The following is a 13,367-nucleotide window of genomic DNA, read 5'->3' on the forward strand; positions in this document are numbered from 1 at the left end:
TGGTGTACTAGGCACAGTGTGGACTTGTCCATGGCCACAGTCACTTCAGGGTGAGCCTGCTTTACCATGGCCTTATTCCATGGTCATCAGAGTGCTTCAGCACGGATTAATTCACAGCCACACACTCTTCTGTGTTTTCTGGCACGGCATTATTAACAGCCTTAGAGGCTTCCAGATGTACCTGCCCCAGTGTGGACATATCCTTGGCCAATATGCCTTCAGGGAAGTACCTTCTGCACCGTGGACATATCCATTGCCATAGACCCTTTGGGGTGGACATGTCCCCGTGTGGACTTATCCATAGGCTACAGTCCCTCTGACTCAAGTACCCCTGCGAGTTCCAGCCTGTCCATTACAGCAGCACAAGAGCAGCAATGCCCTGGCCATCTGACAGCCCAGGTACATGGCCAGTGCTGCTATCAGAACATTCCTAGGCACACCAGAGTCAAATGATAAGGGGAACAGCAAACAACAAAAGCAAAAGTAGCCACTAACGAACATAGGGCAAGCAAGCCTTATGTCAAGAAAAGGAGCCTGCCAATTCATTGCTGAAGAGCTATATATAACAGCAGATGTTAATTCAGGTTACCAGACTCCAATCATATCTGTTGTCATCTCAAACCCACGGAGCCCCATGCTGGGCATCAAAAAGGGACCATTCTAGATTAATCCCAGTAGGCAGCTAAGCACCACAGAGAGGTTGTGGAATCTCCTTCTCTGGGGATATTCAAAACCCACCTGGATGCCATCCTGGGCAAGGTGCTCTAGGGGATCCTGCTTGGCAGGGGGGTTGGACTGGGTGATCTTCAGAGGTCCCTTCCAACCTCAGCCATTCTGTGATTCTGTGACCACACGGCTGCCGATGGCTCCCCCCAGCAGGATGGGGGATAGAAGCAAAAGGGTAGGAGTGAGAAGTGAGTTGAGTCTAAGGGAACTAAACAGGCAAAGCAAAAAACTGCATGCAAGTGAAGGAAGAGGCCTCTACAAACACACCTCTTTAAGCCGGAGGATAATTGCACTCAGGTGTTACCCTGATAAGACACTGGATACAACTGAGAGCAGAGAAGCAAGGGTCAAAGTGCAGTTTAACAGAGTCATCAACTTTTCTTAGGGTACCTGAGGAGGGCCTCAGCTCTTCTAGCCAGGGATGCAGAGGCCTCATTCCAGCTGCCCACACGCAGACATCCAGCAGCATTTACATGTCCTTAACATTGAGGTGTCTTCTCCATGAGGCACCTTGATAACACAGAGGTGCAACGAGAGAGATGTATCCTGCTGGAGAGCAGCCTGCAGCTCAGGAAGACACCCCAAAGATCCTGCTGGATGTCCCAAAAGCTGGGGTGTCCCAATATCCCAGCTCCACTCGCTGCAGTGTCTGGAGGAGTCACATTGTCCTCCCTGCCCATGCTCACAGCCCCTGGGGCATAGCAGGGACCCTGCTCTGCACCACAGCCCTGGGCTCTCTTGCCCTGCCACAAGTCTGTGCTCAGCCCCGTGCCACAGCTGAGGTGCTGCAGCCCAAAATGTGTGCAGCCAGGAGGAGCTGGAGCCCCATGGCTTGTCCCAGAACAGTGATGATTTTGGGTGAAGGGACATTGGAATTTGGATTAAGGGATGTGATCACACATCTTGGCCACCTGCAAGTGCTGAAGTGGAGGGATACAGGCTCTGCCAGAGAGAGTGTCAGGGAAGATGAGAAGGTGAAGGTGAAGCTCAGAATGCATGGAGCTCCTCTGTGCAATTAACAACAGGTTGGGTTAGCTTTTGTGAGTGAGGAGGAGAGGAGCCAATGTGAGTGACATTCTGCTGGCTGTTACAAACCAGTAACGGAGATAAAGGCAGTTCACTAGGTAAAGCAAAAGCCGTGCGTGCAAGCAAAGCAAAGAAGGAATTCATTCACTACTTCCCACCGGCAGGCAGCTGTTCAGCCACTTCCAGGAAATGCAGGGCTCATCACGTGTAACAGGTTTCCTTGGGAAGACAAATGCCAGCACCCTGACCACCCCCTCACCCCCTCCTCCTTCTTTACCCCAGCTTTTACTGCTGACCGTGTGTCATATCATATGGAATATGCCTTTGGTCAGTTTGGGTTCAGCTGTCCTGGCCGTGTCCCCCCCCCAGCTCCCGCTGCACCGTCATCTTCCTTGCTGGCAGGGCAGCACGAGAAGCAGAAAAAGTCCTTGCCTCTGTGTGAGCACTGCCCTGCAACAACTAAACAGAGCTCCGTTATCATCACTATTTTCATCCTAAATCCAAAACAATAGCATTGTGTGAGCCTCTATGAAGAAAAAGAACTCTATCCCAGCCGACATCAAGACAGCTCTCACATCTTATGTTCCTACTTCAGCCTCTGGTTTGTTTGTTTGTTTGTTTGTTGTTTGCTTTTTTTTTTTCCTTCTTCCTCTGCCTAGTCAGTCTTCAAGAGCCTCGAAGGGAAAGAGTCATTGAATCATGCAATAACTCGGTTGGAAGACAACTCTGAATGTCATCTCATGGTTTACATTAGATATTTGGACAAAATTCTTCACTGTAAGGTTAGTGAGGCCCTGGAACAGGTTACCAAGAAAAGTTGTGGATGCCCCATCCTTGGAGGTGTTCAAGGCCAGGCTGGATGGGGTCTTGGCCAACCTGATCTCATGGGTGGCATCCCTGCCCATGGAGGGGGTTGGAGTTAGATGATCTTTAAGCTCCCTTCCAACCTGAGCCTTTCTATGATTCTATGACCCATGGTGTCAAGGGAGACACTGGTCCCAACTAACCCATCCTCATCTACTCCCCGTGTAACAAGTCTATGCAACCAAGAAAAGGTGACAGGTGAAAGTTCCTCTCTCTCTTCTGAGAGGTGCTGAGACACCCATCTGCCAGCCTGATCCATTCCCAAGGAGGTGTGGTTGCCTACCAGGGGCTCGTATTAGGGACGATGCCATGAGACTACCAAGCCTTGTTCATCCCACAGACTACTATCCACTGCTGCTGTGCTGGGACTCTCTTTCCCTTCCACCTCTGCACACAGGCAGTGCTCTCAGCTCCAGAAAAGGGCTCACAAGAGGGAAGTCAGAACAAGTCAGTGAAGGGTCCTTTATTTTGTTTAAATTCACCAAGACTCCTCATGGACGGAGTCTCTGGGCTCCACTAGACAGGTACACACTGAGTTAGGAAGGGATGAAGAATCAGAGAACTCACAGAAGGTTTTGGGTTGGAAGGGACCTCTAAAGAGAATCTAGTTCCAACCTCCCTGTCATGGGGAAAGGGACAGCTTCCACCGGACCGTGTGGCACAAAGTCCCATCCAGCCTGATGGTCTGAACACTTCCAAGGAAGATGCATCCACAGCTTGCTAACAGGCAACCAGTTGTACGATGACATAACAATGTCAAAATCCTAATGACATTTTAGTGCACAGCATCAGGAGAATGAAACCACAGATAAAATAAACACTGAAAAACAAAGCAAAATAAAACCAGAAATGACAGTACCCATTGTCCTGGTTTCAGGTAGGACAGAGTTAATTTTCCTCCTAGTAGCTGGCAGGGTGCTATGTTTTGGATTAGGATGAGAAGAGCGCTGATAACATGCTGATGTTTTAATTGTTGTAGAGCAGTGCTTACACCAAGCCAAGGACTTTTCAGCTTCTCGCTCTGTCCTGCTAGCGAGCAGGCTAGGGATGCAGCAGGAGCTGGGAGGGGACAGACCCAGGACAGCTGACCCAAACTGGCCAAAGGGGTATTCCATACCATCTGACGTCATGCTGAACAATGTATATAGGGGTGGCTAGCCGGGGTGGGGGGCCGGCTGCTCGGGGATAGGCTGGGCATCGGTCAACGGGTGGTGAGCAATTGCATTGTGCATCACTTATTTCGTACACATTATTACTATTAATACTATTATTAATACTATTATTATTATTATTATTATTATTGTTATTATTTTCCCTGTCTTAATAAACTGTCTTTATCTCAACTCACAGGCTTCACTTTCCCATTTCTCTCCCCCGTCCCGGAGAGGGAGGGGGGAGGGTGAGCGAACGGCTGTGGTGGTGTTTGGCTGCCAGCCGGGCTAAACCACAACACCCATAAATACATTACAATAGGAGCTGTGCCTTTAATGAGCCATATTATGAGTCTAATGCAGAAGCTGGGAAGTTCATTGCTTCTGAAAAACTTTATTTCATCAGTTTCCTGAGGGCATCCTTGATCTCCTGGTTCCTCATGCTGTAGACGAGGGGGTTCAGTGCTGGAGGCACCACCGAGTACAGAACTGCCATCACTAGGTCCAGGGATGGGGAGAAGATAGAGGGGGGCTTCAAGTAGGCAAAATCCCAGTACTAATAAATAGGGAGACCACAGCCAGGTGAGGGAGGCACGTGGAAAAAGGCTTTGTGCCATCCCTGCTGTGAGGGGATCCTCAGCACGGCCCTTGAAGATCTGCACATAGGACAGCACTAATGAAAAATAAAAGCATGAAGACTATGCGGACACTAGCCACAAGAAGCCCAGCTTCCCTCATGGAGGAGTCTGAGCAGGAGAGCTTGAGGATCTGGGGGATTTCACAGAAGAACTGGTCCACAGCATTGCCTTGGCAGAGAGGAAGAGAAAATGTATTGGCAGTGTGCAGGAGAGCGTGGAGAACCCCACTGCCCCAGGCAGCTGCTGCCATGGTGGCACAGGCTCTGCCTGCCCAGGAGGGTCCCGTAGTGCAGGGGCTTGCAGATGGCCACGTAGCGGTCGTAGGCCATGATGGTGAGGACAGAATACTCTGCTGTCATCAAGAAAAGAAACAAAAAATACCTGGGCTGCACATCCTGCAGTAGGAAATGGCCCTGGTGTCCCACAGGGAATTGGCCATGGCTTTGGGGACAGTGGTGGAGATGCAGCCCAGGTCGAGGAGGGCGAGGTTGAGGAGGAAGAAGTACATGGGGGTGTGGAGGCGGTGGTCGCAGGCTACGGCGGTGAGGATGAGGCTGTTGCCCAGGAGGGCAGCCAGGTAGATGCCCAGGAAGAGCCCGAAGTGCAGGAGCTGCAGCTCCCGCGTGTCTGCGAATGCCAGGAGCAGGAACTCGGTGATGGAGCTGCTGTTGGACATCTGCTTCTTCTGGGCATGGGGGACATTTACAAGGAGGAAAAAGCAATAACAAGTTAGGAGAGGTTCCTCTGAAAAAATCCTATTCCATTCCTCACAGAAGTCTCCCAAAGTACCTCTCTCCTTTCAAAGACCTTCTTGCGGCTCCCTTGATTAACTGTAGCATGTGCTGGCTGAGGTGGGCAGACAGAGCAGGGATTCATCTGTGGGTCAGTCCTGAACAGCAGTAGGTTGATGGGAACATGGGGTGATCTCAGATTAAATCCACTCACAATATCAAAGAGCTTCTCAGTGTTCTTATTCCCAAATCACCCAACAGCAGGACAGAACTGAACCTGAGATGAACCTGTGCACTGCTGAGAGCAGAGGATTCCCGGTTCAAAGCGCACACCTCCAAACACCTCACCCTGTCTCCGTACTCCTCTTCCAACCAACAACAACAAGGGCTTATTTCACTTGCCCTCATGCATCTCCCCAGCAGCATTTCTGTGGCCTTGGCACCTCCACTGATTCTTCTTGGCTTCCGTACATCACAATCACTCTAATGGAGAACTGTGTCCATTTGGGACCAATAGGATAGGGTAGGATAGGATAGGATACGATGGGATAGGATAGGGTAGGATAAAAGAATCAAATCGAATTGAATCGAATAGAATAGAATAGTTCAATTGGTAGGGATCTTCTAGTCCAACTGCCTGGCCTCTTCAAGGACATTTTCAACCAGAAGTTAAAGCAAATTATTGAGGGCCCTTCCAGCCCTTTTACCAGCGTTGTTGCCCTCCTCTAGACTCTTCCAAGGACCTTTTTTTACGGTGGAGACCAGGACTGCACATAAAATTCAAGGTGAGGCTGCTCCAATGCTAAAGATAGTGGGACAATCACCTCAACTGAGTGGCTCTGCTGTGTTTAATGCATCCTAAAATGCATTTTGTGCTCTTCACGGCGAGGGTATATTGCTGACTCACACTGAGCCTGCTGTCAACCAGCACTCCCACATCCCTTGCTGCTGAGCTGCTCCTGAGAAAACTGAAAGCACGGAGTCTTTCTTTTTCAGGTAGCCCCTGAACGGCTGTGTGCACCAGAAATGTCACTGCAGCAAATTACAAATGCAAGCAGACCACTGACCAGACTCCGGGCAGCAGCAGGACCCTGCCCTGCCCTGCCAGGGGGGCTCCTTCCACCCGCAGCTTCTCCCCGCAGCGCTCTGGGGACCCTGCCCTGCACCACAGCCCTGGGCACCCCTGCCTGCACCCCCGACTGCACAGCCCTTCACACTTTTCCAGTAAGAGCCTCTGGGCTGGGAGTCCTCAAGAAAGGTCCCAAAATCTGTGGGCTATGCTGCCCTTCGGAGATCCTTCCAGGAACTGCAACAGCATTGCCCTGCAGCCAGAGACTTACCATTTCAAGAGCTGCAATGTTTCTCCTCCAGTAAGCTCTCTTCATCCTCCTTAGTGCCTTTAACCTTTCTCTGCCTCCCGCCCCTTCCCTTGTCCCCTTGTGACCCCCAGCCCTGCTGCGCTGTGCTGAGGAGCTGCTCCTGGGTACAGCTGTGACTCTGCAGTGCTGCTTGCTTGCAGACAGATCCCTCCATCTCAGGAGCCTGGCCCAGCTCAGCAGCAGAGGCTCAGCCCAAGGCGTCACTTGCTCTGCCCCTCTTGCATCCCTCGAGACCTCCCTGGGGCTGCAGGGACGACAGCTCCTGAAAAACAGCAGGGTCACCCCTGGGGAACATGATTTTAAGCAGACTGAAGTAATCACCAACTGCCCTGCTCTAAACAAAGGACAGAGACTGGTTCCAGCAGCATGATTTGTGCTACCAGAGCACACTTGTCTGCGCGAGATATCCAAGTTCACCTCTGGACACCCATAATAAAAGGACAGAGAAACACAGGGAGGCTTTGCTGGTTTCCCTTGGTCAGGGCAGTGATTCAGCTGAGGCAATGCAGGCATCTTCATTGAGCAACCTGACCTAGTAGAAAGTATCCTTGCCTACAGCTGGTGGGTCAGAACTAGATGATCTTTAAGGTCCCCTTCAACCAAAATCATTCTGATTCTAGGATCTCATCCCAAGTTGGAAGCCCTCAGGCTGAAGCAGGATTCGGTTCCCCCATGCATCCTACACACCCTACAGCTGGGATTCCTCTTGGTTCAGCTCAGGTGGACACAGAGGAATTGCCTGTGTGGGCTCTGAGCCCCTGGTCTTTGTTCAGTGTAGGGGGCAGCTGGTCCCACACAGACGTTTGGTGACGGCTGAGGTGCCAGGGGAGGTCTAAGACATGTGCCAGTGTTTGCAGGCTCTGATGGAGAACATTTCTGAGCATCAGCTGAGGGCCAGATGGGGAAGGGGGATGTCCTTGGCTGCCCACAGGGACACCAAACTTGTATATGCAGGGCACCTCCAGATGTACCTTTATCCAATATCTCCTCAAAGCATACAGAGCTACTGAGCTGACCAAATGCAGGAGTGGTCCAGAAGGACTGTTCAATCTTCTTTCTGCTCTCCAGCCTTGGAGACCGCAGGGTTTGCTCTCTTTGTGGTCCTCTCCTTTGCTCATTATGCTGTTATCTGCTGAACACTCAGCATGTCTAAGCTCACAAGCAAAGATTTTGCACACATGTGATCCTGGGCTGTTGTTAACCACGTTTCCTTGTCACAAGTCTGTACTTGGACCCAGTGCCACAGCTGAGGTGCCCGGGACTGTGCCCAGCACATTTCTGAAGGGACTCTTCTAGTTAACAGAAGGTGCCTCCTGTTTGAGTTCTTGCTTTCCTTGATCCGGGCTTCAGGTTTACTCTGTTTCATCTGGGTGGTGTTGTAAAAACATCTGTCCCAATTAGGGAAGGGTCTTAGATACCCAAACCGTTACTCTGAGCTTTACCAGGCAAGTGCCTGCACCACATGCCAACCTCCAGACAGCACCAGCATCACCTTGCCCAGCTCATCAGAGTCTGTGCATCTGCTCTTTAGATCCTGCACCTATGGAGAGGTTGCTCCATGAGATGATTGAAATGCCGCTGATGGGCTCAATAGGACTAGGTCTGTGAGCATGGACAGGGTGTAGATGTGGGGATCACAGAACCACAGAAGCATTTAGGTTGGAAGAGACCTCCAAGATCACCTAGTCCAACCTCTGACCTACTGCTAACAAGTCCTCCACTAACCCATATCACTAAGCTCTACACCTAAACGTTTCTTAAAGACCTCCAGGGATGGTGACTCAACCACTTCCCTGGGCAGCCCATTCCAATGCCTAACAACCCTTTAAATAAAGAAGTTTTTCCTAATATCCAACCTAAACCTCCCCTGGATGACAGCAGAGATGGGGGGCTCCTGGCAGTGCAGACAGTGGTGCTGGAAAATGATCTGGCTCTCCCATCAAGAGTCCTGACCTTTAGGGCACTTTGCAACCACCCTCTGATGTCCTTAGAGGCACAGTGCTGCTGCTCAGAAGGGCACAGCTCTCCCATAGGATCTCTGAGCTATCCAAGTGCTATTCCGAGAAGCTGCAGAGAGGCTAAGGTCATGAACATGCTGCTGGGCAGCTTCAGATATATGCCACTGACATGAATCCTGCTTGTCCTTGGCTGTCACAAAGGGATGAGACTTTCCTCGGGTGTAGCACCCGCACTGTGAAGTCCTTGGCCTGGTCACTGGAGTCAGGAGCCAAGTCCTTCCCCAGCAGGCCAGGTCCATCCTCCTATTAACAGGGTGCTGCAGAGGTGAGGGCTGCTGCCAGCTCCAGCTCACCCTTGTCCTGCGGGTATCTTTCAAGAGGATGAAAACGGCAGGGACTACACTATCAGGAGGGAGCTTTTCAGAGGCTGTGCTTTCAGTTTCCTAATTGCCAAAGGGGAAAAAAGAGAAACAAGAAAAATTATTTGCACAAGAGACAGAGACTGCAGACAGCTCCAGCTTCCTCTTTCCATCCTCATCAGGGTAGGTCTGGCCTCCCCCTGAGATGCTGCAACCACAGAGATGCCCTAGGACAGTGCCATACAACCAGGAGATGCCCGTAGGGCAGAGCTGAGTGCAGCATGCGTAGGGAGGGTCTGTGAACACTGGCACCAAAGAGATGGGGGGGCAGAGAAACAGCTCCCAGGGACAGCTCCATACAGCAGAGAGGTGGTCAGAAGGAGAGGAAACTCCTAAGAGCAGCGTTGTGCCGGGGGGGTTGGAGCACCACTGTGTCCTCTCCAGCATGGATGCCTTCCACTGAACAAGACCCCCTTGCCTCTCCTCTCCCTCTCAGCATGGTCTTCTGCCCTCATGGCCACGATGTTGACCTTGCAGCTGGGAATGCATAAAGTCTGAAGAGGGTTCAGAGGAGGTCTAGCAAGACAGGGGTAGGCATCACGTGTGGAGGCCGAGAGGCCTGGGCTTCCGTAGGCCTGGTGAAGCACAGGCTCAGGACAGTCTAGTAGTAGCTCCAGACAGCTTGAAAGTTGCTTTCAGAGATGATGGCACATTTTTCGTAGGGGCATGAGAAAGGAAACCCACCATAATCTGCCATTTGGGAGGTCCTGGTCATGAGAAGAAAGAAATATCACTCCAAGGGTACTGCTGTGGTCATTCAGAGGGAGTCTGGATCAGCCCATGGCTTTGTGTTGCAAGGAATAGCCAGTGAGGACAGGCAGGTGCCAGTAGAGGTAGGGAGATGCTGTGGTGATGAAGTAGGTTGGGTGTCTACAGGCTGCAAGGAAAATAACACAGGCATGGGGCAGGGTAGGACAGACAATGGCCAAGGGCACTGGCAAGGCTGGAAGGCCCTGACAGAGCCAAGGTCTTTGTCCCCTTGGCTGTAGCTGTTGTCTGTCCCTGAGGCCTATGAGAAGACACATTATCCCCTTGGCACTGGAACCTTGGGGCCTTCTTGTACCCCCCCAGTGGTGTTGTACTGTTGTCCTTCACTCGGCATCACACACCCCACGTCCCAGTGTCTCTTGAAGAGCCCTGAGTCATGTGTGGGACAGGAGCTCCCTTCCCAGGACCCGGGGATGAGGCCTTGGCATTTGGTTTGATAAAACCTATCCAGGCTTTACTCAGCATCAGAGCCACCTCCACGTTGCCTTTGCCTGACTGGCATCACTGCCTCCAATTTTCTTCTCTAACAAGTCCATGGGGAGGCTGTGCTGGTAATGGCCCTCAGTGGGACCCGTTAACACTCCAAGAAACTTCAGCGTTTCTTCTGGCTTTAGCTTCTTGTTCAGCCTGTGCTATCTCCTCTCAGCATCAGAGGTCCATGGACTCAGCACCAAATACACCCTGGGGCTTGTTACAATACAGAGAGCCCTCATGTGCCTTGTTTCTTCCCATCATTTTCTTCAAGGCTGCAGGGCTTGTACATCTAATTGGAGAGATTTCAGAAGGGTAGTTAAAGAGGCAGATTAGTTAAAGAGGCAGATTTCAATGAACAGTTGATAATAAGGCGCTTTCGTTTTAAGTTTTGTTGTTGTTTTTTTTTCCATTTTCAATTTACTGACCTTTCCAATTGATATTGATCCACAGGATCTCCTAAGGAGTCCCGGTCAGCTTGGAAAAGCAGTCCCTTGAGGCCAGACACTCTGTGGGCAACCTTGCTCCTCACTTCCCCAACCCCTCCATTTCTCTCAGGATCCACCTGGGACTTGCAGCACTTCTCCTGCCATCAGACTTCTCCACTCAGGCCTGCAGCTGCATGTGACAGCTCCTTTGCACCAATTCCTGTCTCTTTTCCCCAGAGAACTGCCTGCACACAGGCACAGAAGGATTTCTCTCCATTGCAAACAAACAAAAGTTAAGCGTTACACAATTCAATAAACTTTAAAACATTCTCCTCAACTGTATGCCAAGTGCAAAATGCATCTAACGAGGTTCACCTTGCAAAATGGAAAGCTGTACAAGAAACGTTTTAGACAGAGAGCTAAGCAAGGATAGAGATAAACACGATTAAGGAGTTCACTAAAGAGTTCATTAGACTTCTGAAGGATGGGGAAAGTTTTTATCTCCCTAAGCTTTTATCAGATAGCTGGGAGGTGTCTGAATGAACAAAAAGCAAAGAGAGGGAGATTCTGGAGAGCAATGGGAAGAACACATGTCCAAGGAGTCTCCTGAAAAGACACCTTCAGACATGACCACTTAATCATTCTTTTTAATCATTTAATAATTGGAACTACATGATCTTTAAGGTCCCTTCCAACCCAAGCCACTCTATGATAATCAGGAGAGGTGGGAACACCAGAAAGACGAGGGTGACTGGACACACAGCATAACAGACAATATTGGTAGTGCAAGGAGAGGGAAAAATCAATATTTCCTGTGCAATAAGTGCACTTCTTGGTAATTCCCATTCTGGCATGGTGAGAAAACATTGCCATTCCATAACCAGAGCTCAAGTGTTTCAGGTGATGAAAATGTGCTCATATATACATGTATACATGCATTTTTATATATATGTGTGTCCTGGTTTCAGCTATTATCATTATTATTATTATTTTTCTTTCTTTTCTGTCCTAATAAACTGTCTTTATCTCAACCCACAAGCTTTCACTTCTTTTTTTTTTCCAGTTCTCTCCCCCATCCCAATGGGGGCAGAGGGGGGAAGGGAGGGGTGCGAGGATTGTGCGGTGCTTAGCTGCAGGACAGATTAAAGGACAAAAATACATTAATGTTGGAAGAAGTTGTTCACCTTTCCAGGCAGACTTTGGTTGTCTGAACACAAACATCCAGAGCCACTTTCAGAGGCCCCAGTGTACCAGAGGTGTTTGCCTGCGGTTGGCAGCCACCAGGAGGACCTGTGGGAGACCAGAGGCTGCAGGTGGAGGCTGGGCAGGGGATCCCAGTGCGTTGACACTGGCACCAGGTGTCTGTGTCCTTGTGACCCACATCTAACCCCAATTCTGAACATCACTTTCCTTTTCAAAATAAAGTGGACACAAAATCCACCCCAGGTCTCAGACCCACCCTTGGAAGATCCAGTATACTAAAGCGAAAGTAAAGCAAAATCATAAAAAAAAATATATATATATATACACATATATATATATAAAAAAGAAATTTTCATGAATAAAAGATCTTTGGTTTAGAACTTAGTCTTTGTGGTTTGTTTTCATTTTGTTTTCCTTTTTATTGACATTTTCTAAATGTTTCTCGGACGCTGTCCCTGGAGATCTCCTGGCATCTCCTGGCAGCTCCAGGTTCCCGTCCAGGACGGCGTCTGCCATCGGACCCACCACCACTGGGACCAGCTGCTGCCTGCTTGGACACCAAGTGGTGGTTTTACTCGGGTGGGCGGCCGAGCTCCACCTCAGCCCCTCTCTCTCTCCCCCTCTTCAAAGGGAAAGGGGGAGAAAATATGATGCAAAGGGCCCAAGGGTTGAGATAAGGACGGGGAGATCGCTCAACTATTACTGTGATGGGCAAAACAGAGTCAGCATAGGGAGACAGTAAGCTTTATTGCGTATTACAAGCTAGAGAGGTGAGAAACGGAGGAAAGAAACCAAAACTGCCTTTCCCCCATCCACCTTCTTCTGCCTCCTGCCCCCGAGCGGTGCAGGGGAACAGGGGTTTGGGGGTTATGGTCAGTCTATAGCGCTTTGTCTCTGCCGCTCCTTCTCAGTCACTCTCTTCCCCTGCGCTGTGGGGTCCCTCCCACGGGATGCCGTCCTTCCTGAACTGATCTGGTGTGGGCTTCCCACAGGCAGCAGCTCTTCAAGAACTGCTCCAGATTTGGGTCCGTGCCACGGGGTCCATCCATCAGGAGCAAAATGCTCCAACCTGGGTGTCCCACGGGCAGCAGCTCCTGCCAGGTCACCTGCTCCTGCGTGGTCGCCTCTCCACGGGCTACGGGTCTGACCCGGAATCTGCTCCGGCAGGGGTCCTGCAAAGGCTGCAGCCTCTGTCAGTGCAAGTCCACCTCCTCCACAGGCTGCAGCTTGGAACCCTGCTCCACCGTGGTACTCCATGGGCTGCATGGGGACAGCCTGCTTCACCACGGGCCTCACCACAGGCCGCAGGGGACTTCTGCTCTGGCACCTGGAGCACCTCTCCTCCTCCTCCTTCACTGACCTTGGTGCCTGCAAGGCTGTTTCTCGCTCCTCTCACTCTCCCAGCTGCTGAGAAGCAGCGGTTTTGTTTTGGTTTTTTCCTTTTTTTCCTTTTTTTTTTCACTTTCTTAAATATGCTCTCACAGAGGCACAAACAACATCGCCTATTGGCTCGGCTCTGGCCAGCAGCGGGGCCTTTATCTAACATGGGGCAGCTTCTGCATTCTTGTCACAGAAGCCACCCCTATGGCCCCCTGCTACCAAAAC

Source organism: Cygnus atratus, unplaced genomic scaffold (genome assembly GCF_013377495.2).
Source record: "Cygnus atratus isolate AKBS03 ecotype Queensland, Australia unplaced genomic scaffold, CAtr_DNAZoo_HiC_assembly HiC_scaffold_48, whole genome shotgun sequence".
In the NCBI taxonomy this organism is placed as follows: Eukaryota; Metazoa; Chordata; class Aves; order Anseriformes; family Anatidae; genus Cygnus; species Cygnus atratus.